The sequence below is a fragment of the Heptranchias perlo genome, chromosome 1 (assembly GCF_035084215.1).
Source record: "Heptranchias perlo isolate sHepPer1 chromosome 1, sHepPer1.hap1, whole genome shotgun sequence".
In the NCBI taxonomy this organism is placed as follows: domain Eukaryota; kingdom Metazoa; phylum Chordata; class Chondrichthyes; order Hexanchiformes; family Hexanchidae; genus Heptranchias; species Heptranchias perlo.
The window spans coordinates 16,017,467-16,029,953 of NC_090325.1; the positions used below are offsets into that span (position 1 = coordinate 16,017,467).

The 12,487-nt window shown below is 42.7% G+C and overlaps 1 long non-coding RNA gene across 1 annotated transcript; it reads left to right on the forward strand.

The window, feature by feature from the left end:
* The first annotated feature begins 170 nt into the window (after positions 1-170).
* On the forward strand, positions 171-11,485 carry LOC137320043 (uncharacterized). The gene is made up of 2 exons (XR_010962351.1): positions 171-701; positions 9,598-11,485. It is a non-coding gene; the product is annotated as an uncharacterized lncRNA (long non-coding RNA).
* Positions 11,486-12,487: the final 1,002 nt, after the last annotated feature.

Below are 12,487 nucleotides of genomic sequence, written 5' to 3' on the forward strand. Positions count from 1 at the left end.
AATCTGAACAAACAGTAACGACAACAACATTCCCCCCTCATTTGTTGTTGAACATTAACCATGGGAGTTAATCTTGCCAGAAAATTAGAACTATCAAGTTTCGAGGTTTTTGCTGACACACAGTAAAGCCTTTACAATGGCAGCAGTCAGCTCTGGACAAAGTTCAAATCACTGCGATGCTGAAGAACGTCACAACCTTATGATGCACAAGTTAGTTGGTTGTCCTTTGCATTCCTCCAAGGTACTGAACGCTTAGAGAGAGAAGCATCTGAGCAGCCCGGTGCCTCTAGAAAGACCCTTCCTGCACCTGGTCCCCACCCATCCTGCCATGGCATCTTGTTTACTCAAGCAACAGCTCAGATACAGCCGTTCAGGGAGGTGGTATTACTGACGCAGAGCAGATATTACTGGGTGAGTCCCAGAGCAGTGGTCAGCAGGAGGCGCTGGTAGACAACTTTGAAGGAGACATGTGCCTCTCCCTGGAGGTGACATAAGCAAGAGGCCTGAGCTGAGGAATCCAAGACCAGGATCTCAGGGGTCTGGGCTGTTAAAGATCAATGATTCAGGAGCATTGGTCTCACATGTAGGCAGTGGAGACAGTCTCTTCTCTCCTGGTGCTGACGATGGGACAATTGGTGGAGTCCAGAACCTGCATCTACAATGCAATGAGGGAGGCAGGACATGAAGTGAAGAAGACCCTGGTAAGTGTGGAAGTCCAGGAGATCAATGTAGCCGCCAGCCTGACATTAGGAGGAGGGGATAAGAGCTTTTGTTATTTCTGTAGTGGCAAGTTACTGCTTCCATAGCTGGAAGTCTTACAAAGTAGCCTTGACTGCTCAGAAACTGCAACTTCAACATAGTAGACTTGACACCCGATCAAATCCAGAATTGCACCCCTGTGTACTTGCATTTAGCCATCACCGCCACCCCCCCCCACCCTCGTTCATCCTTGACATCCTTCCTAAAGTGTGGTGCCCAGAATTGAACACAGTACTCCATCTGAGACCTAACCAATGTTTTATAAAGGTTTAGCATAACTTCCTTGCTTTTGTACTCTCTGCCTCTATTAATAAAGCCCGGGATCCCATAGGCTTTTTTAACAGCCTTCTCAACTAGTCCTGCCACCTGCAATGACTTCTGTATGTGCGCCCTCTGATCTCTCTGTTCCTGCACCCCCTTTAAAATTGTACCATTTAGTTTATATTGCCTCTCTTCATTCTCCCTACCAAAATGCATCACTTCACACTTCTTTGCATTAAATTTCATCGGCCATGTGTCTGCCCATTTCACCAGTCTGTCTATCTCCTCCTGAAGTCTGTTACTATCCTCCACATTGTTTACTACATTTCCAAGTTTCATGTCACCTGCAAACTTTGAAATTATACCCTCTATACCCAAGTCCAAGTCATTAATATATATCAAAAAGAGCAGTGGTCCTAATACCGACCCCTGAGGAACACTGCTGTATACTTCCCTCCAGTCTGAAAAACAACCATTCACCACCACTCTCTGCTTTCTGTCCCCTAGCCAATTTTGTATCCACGCTGTCTCTTTAATCCCATGGCCTTTAATTTTGCTAACAAGTCTATTATGTGATACTTTACAAATGCCTTTTGAAAGTCCATATACACAACATCAACCGCATTACCCTCATCAACCCTCTCCATTATTTCATCAAAGAACTCAATCAAGTTAGACAAACACGATTTTCCTTTAACAAATCTGAGCTAACTTTCATTTATTAGTCCATATTTTTCCAAGTGCCAACTAATTTTGTCCCGATTATTGTCTCTAAAAGTTTCCCCACCACCGACGTTAGGCTAACTGGCCTGTATTTGTCGCATTTATCCCTCGTCCCCCTTTTTGAATAGGGGTGCAACATTTGCAATCATTCAGTCTTCCAGCACCATCCCCATATCTAAGGAGGATTGGAAGATTGTGGCCAGATCTTCCGCAATTTCCACCTCATCTTTATTTCAGTAGTTTTTAACACGGTTGACCACATCATCCTCCAATGCCTCTCCTCCATTATCCAGCTGAGTGGGAATGCCCTTGCTTTGTTCTACTATTACAAGTCCAGTCGTAGCCAGAGAATCTCTTACAATGGCTTCTCTTACTGCCCCCGAACCATTACCTCTGGAGTCCCCCACGGATCTATCCCTGGTCCCATCCTATTTCTCACCTACATGCTACCCCTTGGCGACATTATCTGAAGATATGACATCAGGTTCCACATGTACACTGACGACACCCAGGTCTACCTCACCACCACCTCTCTCGGCCGCTCCACTGCCTCTGTGTTGTCAGACTGCTTGTCCAACATCCAGTCTTGGATGAACTGCAAATTCCTTCAATTAAACATTGGGAAGACCAAAGACATTGTCTTTGGTCCCTGCCACAAACTCCGTTCCCTCGCTACTGATTCCATCCCCCTCCCTGGCCACTTTCTCATGCTGAAACAGACTGTTTGCAACCTTGGCATCCTATTTGACCCTGAGTTGAGCTTCTGACCCCATATCCTCTCCATCACAAAGACCACCTACATCCACCTCCACAACATTGCCCTGCATAAGCCCATCTGCTGCTGAAAGCCTCATTCTTGCCTTTGTTACCTCCAATGCTATCCTGGACGGCCTCCCATCTTCCACCTTCAATAAACTTGAGCTCATCCAAAACTCTGCTGCCCTTATCCTAACTCGTACCAAGTCCAGTTCAACCATCACCCCTGTGCTCGCTGATCTACATTGGCTCCTGTCCACCAATATCTTGATTTTAAAATTCTCATCCTCATGTTGAAATCCCCTCACACCTTCCTATCTCAAATCAGTAGTGTTAGTGCTGTGCGTTCTCTGAACTCGGTAGTGTTAGTGCTGTGCGTTCTCTGAACCCAGTAGTGATAGTGCTGTGCGTTCTCTGAACCCAGTTGTGATAGAGCTGTGCGTTCTCTGAACCCAGTTGTGATAGAGCTGTGCGTTCTCTGAACCCAGTAGTGATAAGAACATAAGAACATAAGAAATTGGAGCAGGAGTAGGCCAATCGGCCCCTCGAGCCTGCTCCGCCATTCAATAAGATCATGGCTGATCTGATCCCAACCACAAATCTAAAGAACACAAGAAGTCGGAGCAGGACCCGGCCACATAGCCCCTGGGCCCTCTCCGCCACCCACAGGGCATTGACCGATCCGAACTCAGCTTCATGTCCAATTTCCTGCCTGCTCCCCATAACCCCTAATTCCCTTTACTTCTAGGAAACTGTCTATTTCTGTTTTAAATTTATCTAATGATGTAGCTTCCACAGCTTCCTGGGGCAGCAAATTCCACAGTCCTACCACCCTCTGAGTGAAGAAGTTTCTCCTCATCTCAGTTTTGAAAGAGCAGCCCCTTATTCTAAGATTATGCCCCCTAGTTCTAGTTTCACCCATCTTTGGGAACATCCTTACTGCATCCACCCGATCAAGACCCTTCACAATCTTATATGTTTCAATAAGATCGCCTCTCATTCTTCTGAACTCCAATGAGTAGAGTCCCAATCTACTCAACCTCTCCTCATATGTCCGCCCCCTCATCCCCGGGATTAACCGAGTGAACCTTCTTTGTACTGCCTCGAGAGCAAGTATGTCTTTTCTTAAGTATGGAGACCAAAACTGTATGCAGTATTCCAGGTGCGGTCTCACCAATACCTTATATAACTGCAGCAATACCTCCTTGTTTTTATATTCTATCCCCCTAGCAATAAAAGCCAACATTCCGTTGGCTTTCTTGATCACCTGCTGCACCTGCATACCAACTTTTTGATTTTCTTGCACTAGGACCCCCAGATCCCTTTGTACTGCAGTACTTTCCAGTCTCTCGCCATTAAGAAAATAACTTGCTCTCTGATTTTTCCTGCCAAAGTGCATAACCTCACATTTTCCAATATTATATTGCATCTGCCAAATCTCCGCCCACTCACCCAGCCTGTCTATATCCCCTTGCAGGTTTTTTATGTCCTCCTCACTCTCTACTTTCCCTCCCATCTTTGTATCATCTGCAAATTTTGATATGTTGCACTCGGTCCCCTCCTCCAAATCGTTAATATAGATTGTAAAGAGTTGGGGACCCAGCACCGACCCCTGTGGAACACCACTGGTTACTGGTTGCCAGTCCGAAAATGAACCATTTATCCCAACTCTCTGCTTCCTGTTTGATAACCAATCCTCCACCCATGCCAGAATATTACCCCCAATCCCGTGATTTTTTATCTTAAGTAATAATCTTTTATGTGGCACCTTGTCGAATGCCTTCTGGAAGTCTAAATACACTACGTCCACTGGTTCCCCTTTATCCACCCTATACGTTATATCCTCGAAGAACTCAAGCAAATTTGTCAGACATGACTTCCCCTTCATAAAGCCATGCTGACTTTGTCCTATTAAATTATGCTTATCTAAATGTTCCGTTACTGTCTCCTTAATAATAGACTCCAAAATTTTACCCACCACAGATGTTAAGCTAACTGGCCTATAATTTCCAGCCTTCTGCCTACTACCCTTTTTAAATAACGGTGTTACATTAGCAGTTTTCCAATCTGCCGGGACCTCTCCTGAGTCCAGGGAATTTTGGAAAACTATCACCAAAGCATCCACAATCCCTACTGCCACTTCCCTCAAGACCCTAGGATGGAAGCCATCAGGTCCAGGGGATTTATCCGCCTTGAGTCCCATTATTTTACTGAGTACCATCTCTTGAGTGATTTTAATCGTATTTAGCTCCTCCCCCCCGAGAGTCCCCTGTTTGTCCAGTGTTGGGATATTCTTAGTGTCCTCTACTGTAAAGACTGAAACAAAATATTTGTTCAGCATTTTTGCCATCTCCATGTTTCCCACCATTAATTTCCCGGTCTCATCCTCTAAGGGACCTATGTTTGCCTTAGCCACCCTTTTTCTTTTTATATAACTATAGAAACTCTTGCTATCTGTTTTTATATTTTTTGCTAATTTCTTTTCATAATCTAACTTCCCTTTCTTAATCAATCCTTTAGTTACTTTTTGCTGTCTTTTGAAGAATTCCCAATCTTCTATCCTCCCACTAAGTTTGGCTACCTTATATGTCCTTGTTTTTAGTCGGATACTATCCTTGATTTCTTTACTTAGCCACGGGTGGCTGTCATTTCTTTTACACCCTTTTTTCCTCAGTGGAATATATTTATTTTGAAAGTTGTAAAATAACTCCCTAAATGAACACCACTGCTCATGTACCGTCTTACCCTTTAATCTATTTTCCCAGTCCACTTTAATCAATTCCGCTCTCATACCATCATAGTCTCCTTTATTCAAGCTCAGTACGCTTGTTTGAGAATCAACCTTCTCACCCTCTAATTGGATATGGAATTCAACCATGTTGTGGTCGCTCGTTCCAAGGGGATCCTTAACTAGGACATTATTAATTAATCCTGACTCATTACACAGGACCAGGTCCAAGGTTGCCTGCCCCCTTGTAGGATCAGTTACATACTGCTCAAGAAATCCATCGCTGATGCACTCAATGAACTCGTCCTCAAGGCTGCTCTGCCCAATTTGATTTGTCCAGTTAATATGATAATTAAAATCCCCCATAATTATGGCTGTTCCCTTATTACATGCCCCGACCTTTCAGGAGCGAGTGCTGTGCGTTCTTTGAACCCAGTAGTGATAGTGCTGTGCATTCTCTGAACTTGGTAGTGTTAGTGCTGTGCGTTCTCTGAACCCAGTAGTGATAGTGCTGTGCATTCTCTGAACCCAGTAGTGTTAGTGCTGTGCGTTCCCTGAACTCCGTAATGTCAGCGCTGTGCATTCTCTGAATTCTGGAGTGTTAGTGCTGCATGTTCCCTGAACTTAGTAATGTTAGCGCTGTGCATTCTCTGAATTCTGGAGTGTTAGTGCTGTATGTTCCCTGAACTCAGTAATGTTAATGCTGTGCATTCTCTGAATTCTGGAGTGTTAGCACTATAAGTTCTCTGAACTCGGTAGTGTTAGCGATGTTCGATCTCTGAATTCGATAGTGTTAGTGCCGTGCTTTCTCTGTACTTGGTAATGTTAGCACTATGCGTTCTCTGAACTTGGTAGTGTTAGTGCTGTTCAATCTCTGAATTTGATAATGTTAGCGCTGTGCATTCTATGAACTCGGTAGTGTTAACGCTATGCGTTCTCTGAACTCGAGTATTAGCGCTGCCGGTTCTCTGAAATTGAGAATCCCTACGTGGTCAGTTTTCGGTAAAATATTAAGATGCCTACGTGGCAAAGAAGCAGAATGCAAAATGGTTAGAAAGGGTTAATTAGTTAGTAACTGAGATTGATACAAGTGGCCTGGCCCTCCTGCTGGGCCATATGTTTGCTTAGTCAGCAGGCCTGCATTGTCTTATCAATGATAGGTCTTTGATGTGAGTCAAGGACTGGTCTGAATGTCTCCATGTTTATGGCAGATCAATATAGGTAACGAGCTTAGCCAAAGTTGAAAGACATTCCAGGTTGGGAGATAAGGAACAGAAGGAACAGGGAAGAACATTCCAAGTTGGAAAGTGAGGAAGTTATCCCCTTTGATGTCTAACAGCAGCATGATCAGCACATGGACGATTTATGATTGGCCGGAAATAATGTAACCTCGCATGGCAACCTATGCCCGGCTTATGATTGGTGTTGACCCTCGTTAAGTATGTTCCAACCCTATTGATTTGTATAAAAACGTGTGGATTTCTGTATGTTGTTGTTCTTGCTCTGCCAGCATAGAGGGACTCTATCAGGAGTCCAAATCAATGCTGCAGACTAAGAACCCTGCTATTAAAGATGTGTTGAACTTTAAAATGTATTCGACTTCAGTTATTACTGAACCAGACTGAGGGGAAAGAATCCGGATCGTCATTTGGTGGCAGCGGTGGGATCTTAACGGTCGTTCACAGAGAGTTCGCGGAGTAAGAGGCGGATTGTCTCAGACACGGAGGAAGGAAATGGCGCCCCGATGTAACTAGTCTTAATTTACTACGTCGGTTTTCCTCCAATCCGTCAGTCTGACGACGAATCGTCCAATCGCTAACACTCGCGTGGCGTCCTTACAAGATTCAGGTCAGTCTGGCGAATACACAGAAAGAGCAAGTAGGTCAGTGGTTAATATCACTGAGGGAATAACTTGTAAGCGGTAGGTCAGTGGTTAATATCACTGAGGGTAGTCAGGGTTTCAGTTCCTGATGATTGGATATAAACAGGAACTATTGATAAAACTTAGATGCCGAAAAAAAGGCTCAGGAATTAATTTGGAAAATAACAGAGGTACCTCAGCCAAAGAACTAATTGCTTTATGGAGACAGTACTGTAAAAAATATGGATAGAATTAAGTGACTAGACAAATGTTTAAAAGACAGAGACCCGAAAAAGAAAGGTTGTGTTGTTTAAGTGTACTGTCCCTTTAAAAAGCCTGTCTTGATCAGTGTTTTTTTTGTCGGTGTTGTGGGCCACGCCCCCTTCTTACTGTGTCTTACGTGTTTTCTTCCTTTGTGTAATGTATCTGTCTTGTCGTGTGTTTAATTATAAGTGATAGAGCAACTGCCTTTGCCTCAGTTGTTAACACCATTGATTTGACAACATTAGATCAAAAGGTCAGAGATTTAGGGTCTCGCATTAAAGATGTATTAAAAGATAAATGAAAATACAGATAAGGAATTGTCTGAGGATCAAATGCTGACCATATATTTGCAAAGGATAGCTACAGTGCTAGAAACACATGCCCAAACCATTAATAAATTAATAAAAGAGGAATATAACGTATCTTAGTAGGCGGCTGCTAATGATATCTGCTTAATGTGGTTACATCTTGAAAACACAGAGATCAGGACTTGGAGTTAGAAATTCCAGTCTGCAGCCCTGCGTACATCTGTATGTGGGAGAGACAGTGTTTATTTCAGACAGGCTGCGGGCTTCAGAGAAAGAGCAAGAGTGGAACTCGGCAATTTCTCTCTCCTGTTTTGTTTTCTAAATTTGTTTTGGGTATAGGGATTATTCCTTTGGATAAATAAATAATAAATGAAGATTTGACAAATTAATCACTTGGGCTCTCAAGAAGAGCCGCAATGGATTTTCTGTGTTTCTTTTAAAACAGGTGACCCTGGGTTTTTTTTTGGGACCACGTGAGTGTTGATGGTGCAGGATTACCAAGAGTAGTTACAAAGTTACGGTGCAACCTTTGCTGGAGAAATTTGGTGCAGGAAACGATCCAGTGGTGTTAAAGATTTAAGACTTTAGCTGCAGACATCAGCGGATACCAAATGTCACAGCGTGGTGATATCAACCTGATTCTCTTCTTTTGAAAACATTTTGATTTGTTTTGTTTTAGCCTATTTGTTGTCTTCCGAGACAGAATGCTCGAGGTGGGGAGATATGGGAATTTCTCTAAAGTCATTGAATTGGGCATGATAAAAAAAATCAATCTGGCATAAATATACAATCTAGTGGAAGTCAGGAAAGTGTAGTTGAGAATAGTAAATTGATAGCTTTCTCGTGGAGATATTTGTGTCCTTGCCTATAATGAATAATGAGAAAACTACACTCAATAGCCTGGCCACTACCCTGACATCGGGACCATGCAGGGGGAGATAAGCACTCTAGACACCCCTGATCTTTTTGATAAGATAACCTGAAAACCTAAGAATGGCTACAGTGGACATAAAAGATACAAATGTATGTTGCCATCATCTGAAAAGAATATCAGGATGAAGAACATGATTACAAAGGCCTATGGCCTGGTGAGCTATTGCAACCACTCTTTAAACAAACCAGTTGCTTTTACAGGACTGAATCCTACAGGTCATATGATGTGTGCCATGGAAAATGTTCGGAAATACCATGAGGAAGAAGAGACTGGCCAGCAGAAAGTTAATATCCAAGAACACTAAGCTCATTCCTATGAGATGCTGCTAGTATGCGGAGATACATGAAGAAGATACATTGAAGAATGAGTCTCAGACAGGCTCAGTTACTTGACAACAGCACAACAGGAAAATGGTTAATGTGGTCCAGGCGAGTGAGAAATCCTTTTAAACAAGGCACTGACACATGGTCCATAGAGAAACCAACTAATTAATGAAACAGTCAGGAAACACTGGTATCAATCAAAAGGACTGAAATTAAAGTAAAGAGGGACACAGTAATTTGGATTTCCAAAATTCAGGGTTAGGTTCCCATCAGTTAACAATAAAATTGGGAGAAACAATATTTAGAAGATATCCGCACGATGGATACAAAATTACAAGATTATGAGGGGCCCAGATAAAGTACACAGGAAGTACCTGTTTCCCCGAGCAGAGGGTTCAAGAACTAGAGGACGTAGATTTAAGCTGATTGGCTGGAACAAAATTAAAGGGATGTGTTACTAGACATGTTGTCACTGTGTGTCCACATAGTGTTGGACACAGCCTAGAAGCACAGTGTGGGTTTAATAATACCGGTACCAATCGGGATATTAACTGTACCATGGAGGTCCTAGAGGCAGATCTAAAACCCACTTAAGTGGTATATGCCGGAGAGGGCGAATACTGTGTTACAACTAATTTGAAAACGTTTAAATATGCCAATCTAACTTGTGATATTTTAAGTCCAGAATTCTACTCCATTTCTGAAGTCCTGGTTCGGATTGGACCCGAGGAACTGGTAGAGATACACCGGCATAACCTCACCACCTTGCAAGTTTCTGAGAATGTCAGAAAGGACTTAAAAGCATATCAGGACACATTTGGGTATCTGACACCCCTGTTGCCTAAATACTTGGAAGCATTGCGAATGGAGATACGCCTCTCCCAGAAGGTTTATTATAACCTACAACAGGACAATAACAACATTAAGCATGACATTGACCAAATTAAAGTCACCACCTGGTGAAATGACCTCTGGAATTTGGGACTTAATATCCAGATCCATCCTTGGATTAGATTAATTTCATATGTATTAGTCGTAGTGCAGTTTGTTGTAATGTGCTTCTTGATTTTCATTGCATGTAATAAATGTAAGCAGAGGATGAAGGGTTTGGCAAAGATAGTAAAACAGAGCCTGGGTGAGAATGTCCCCATTGTCTCTGTGGTTTCAACTAAGAACACATCTTAATGGTACCGGGAGTAGCACCCGCTGGGGTAAGGTGCATGTAAAAGGGAAGACAATTATAGTTTGATAGGATTATCAGATGCTCTGCCTCTCTTCCACCCGGACTGGTGGCCAACACGAAGGGAACCTGGTTAAGATGAGGTACAGCATCTAATGGGATATTGTAGGGAGAATTTGGATTAAGGGATATAATGGGGAGGGCACCAATTCACAGGTGTAAAATGGTCTGAAAGGTACCATTCAGTCCAGTTAGGCTGGAAACAAAATATAAATCACCAGAGGATATTTGACTATGTTAGCCTTTTCAAACTAACATGAATAGGTTTAGCTGACCAAGGACATTCGCAGCTTATTTGAGAGATGTTTAGAAGGAGTCTGTTCCTGAGAACAGATAAGATACAAAGGCGTATTGATGAAACATGTCTGTGTTCTATTGGGACTTCTCTAGTTCAAGGGCTAGTCATATTCATTGTTATAATTCTTATAGTTTATTGCTTACGTAAATGTTGCTGCACTGCAGAACCTGCAGAACCAGTGAGCACCGTAATAATTGGTTATCATAAAATGATAAAAGGGGGGAATGAGAATCCCTACGTGGTCAGTTTTCGGTAAAATATTAAGATGCCTACGTGGCAAAGAAGCAGAATGCAAAATGGTTAGAAAGGGTTAATTAGTTAGTAACTGAGATTGATACAAGTGGCCTGGCCCTCCTGCTGGGCCATATGTTTGCTTAGTCAGCAGGCCTGCATTGTCTTATCAATGATAGGTCTTTGATGTGAGTCAAGGACTGGTCTGAATGTCTCCATGTTTATGGCAGATCAATATAGGTAACGAGCTTAGCCAAAGTTGAAAGACATTCCAGGTTGGGAGATAAGGAACAGAAGGAACAGGGAAGAACATTCCAAGTTGGAAAGTGAGGAAGTTATCCCCTTTGATGTCTAACAGCAGCATGATCAGCACATGGACGATTTATGATTGGCCGGAAATAATGTAACCTCGCATGGCAACCTATGCCCGGCTTATGATTGGTGTTGACCCTCGTTAAGTATGTTCCAACCCTATTGATTTGTATAAAAACGTGTGGATTTCTGTATGTTGTTGTTCTTGCTCTGCCAGCATAGAGGGACTCTATCAGGAGTCCAAATCAATGCTGCAGACTAAGAACCCTGCTATTAAAGATGTGTTGAACTTTAAAATGTATTCGACTTCAGTTATTACTGAACCAGACTGAGGGGAAAGAATCCGGATGGTCAAAATCAGTAATGTTAGCACTGTGCGTTGTCTGTACTCTGTAGCCTGTCTGACATTGACTGGATCAAATTACACATTGCAGAGAACTTGAATTACACTACAGCAGACTGAATAAAATTACACATTCCAGATAAAGTGTTGAGTGAGTATTGTCCTCCTACTTCCTCTTGGTGAGAATAAGAAATTGATGTATTTGCACCAAAGTGGTGTCAGTAGAGGCAACTGAACTTATTGGAAATAGCCCTGTTACACTGCTGTGGGCAAAGAACATCCATTATCATAGACTGACTGGCCTGTAATTACTAGGTCCATCCTTTGCTCCCTTTTTAAACAACGATACAACCTTAGCAGTCCTCCAATCCTCTGGTACCACACCTATCGCCAGGGAGGATTGGAAAATGATGGTCAGAGCCTCCGTTATTTCCTCCCTTGTTTCTTTTAATAGCCTGGGATACATTTCATCTGGGCCTGGCGATTTATCTACTTTCAAAGATGCTGTTGAAGGATAAATGTTTGCCAGGAGACCTACCTGCTTTTCTTCAGAATAGTGCCATGGGATCTTTTACATCCTCCTGAGAGGGCCAACAGAGCCTTGGTTTAACAGCTCATCTGAAAGACAGCGCAGCACTCCCTCAATACTGCACTGGAGTGTCAGCCTAGATTTAAGTGCTTAAGTTACTGGAGTGGGGCTTAGAACCCACAACCTTCATAACTTAGAGGTGACTGAGCTGCTGACTGAAACATAGCTTAAATCTCGAAGGTCATAAGTTCTAAAAAGACTTTAAAGAAGTAGCAAGGCAGCAAGGCTTAGGATGGCAGTTTCAGAACAAGACCGAGACTGTTTCATTAATTTAAGAATTTGTCCTGCATTTATATGATTCATCACAATACAAAGGAGATGGTCTTTTTTTTAAACAGTGCACTTAGCAGGGTACGTTAAAATGCAACGTTGTTTCTTTTTCAGATACATATCCACACACAGGGTTAATTTCAGCCTACTATCTACTTGATAACAAAATGCTTCTCACCCATCAGGGCCACAGTTAACAGTTTTGCACAATTCACCAAGAATGTCTACTTCCACCTCCATAATGTCATAGATTCACAGAGAGGTTACAACATGGAAGATGACCATTC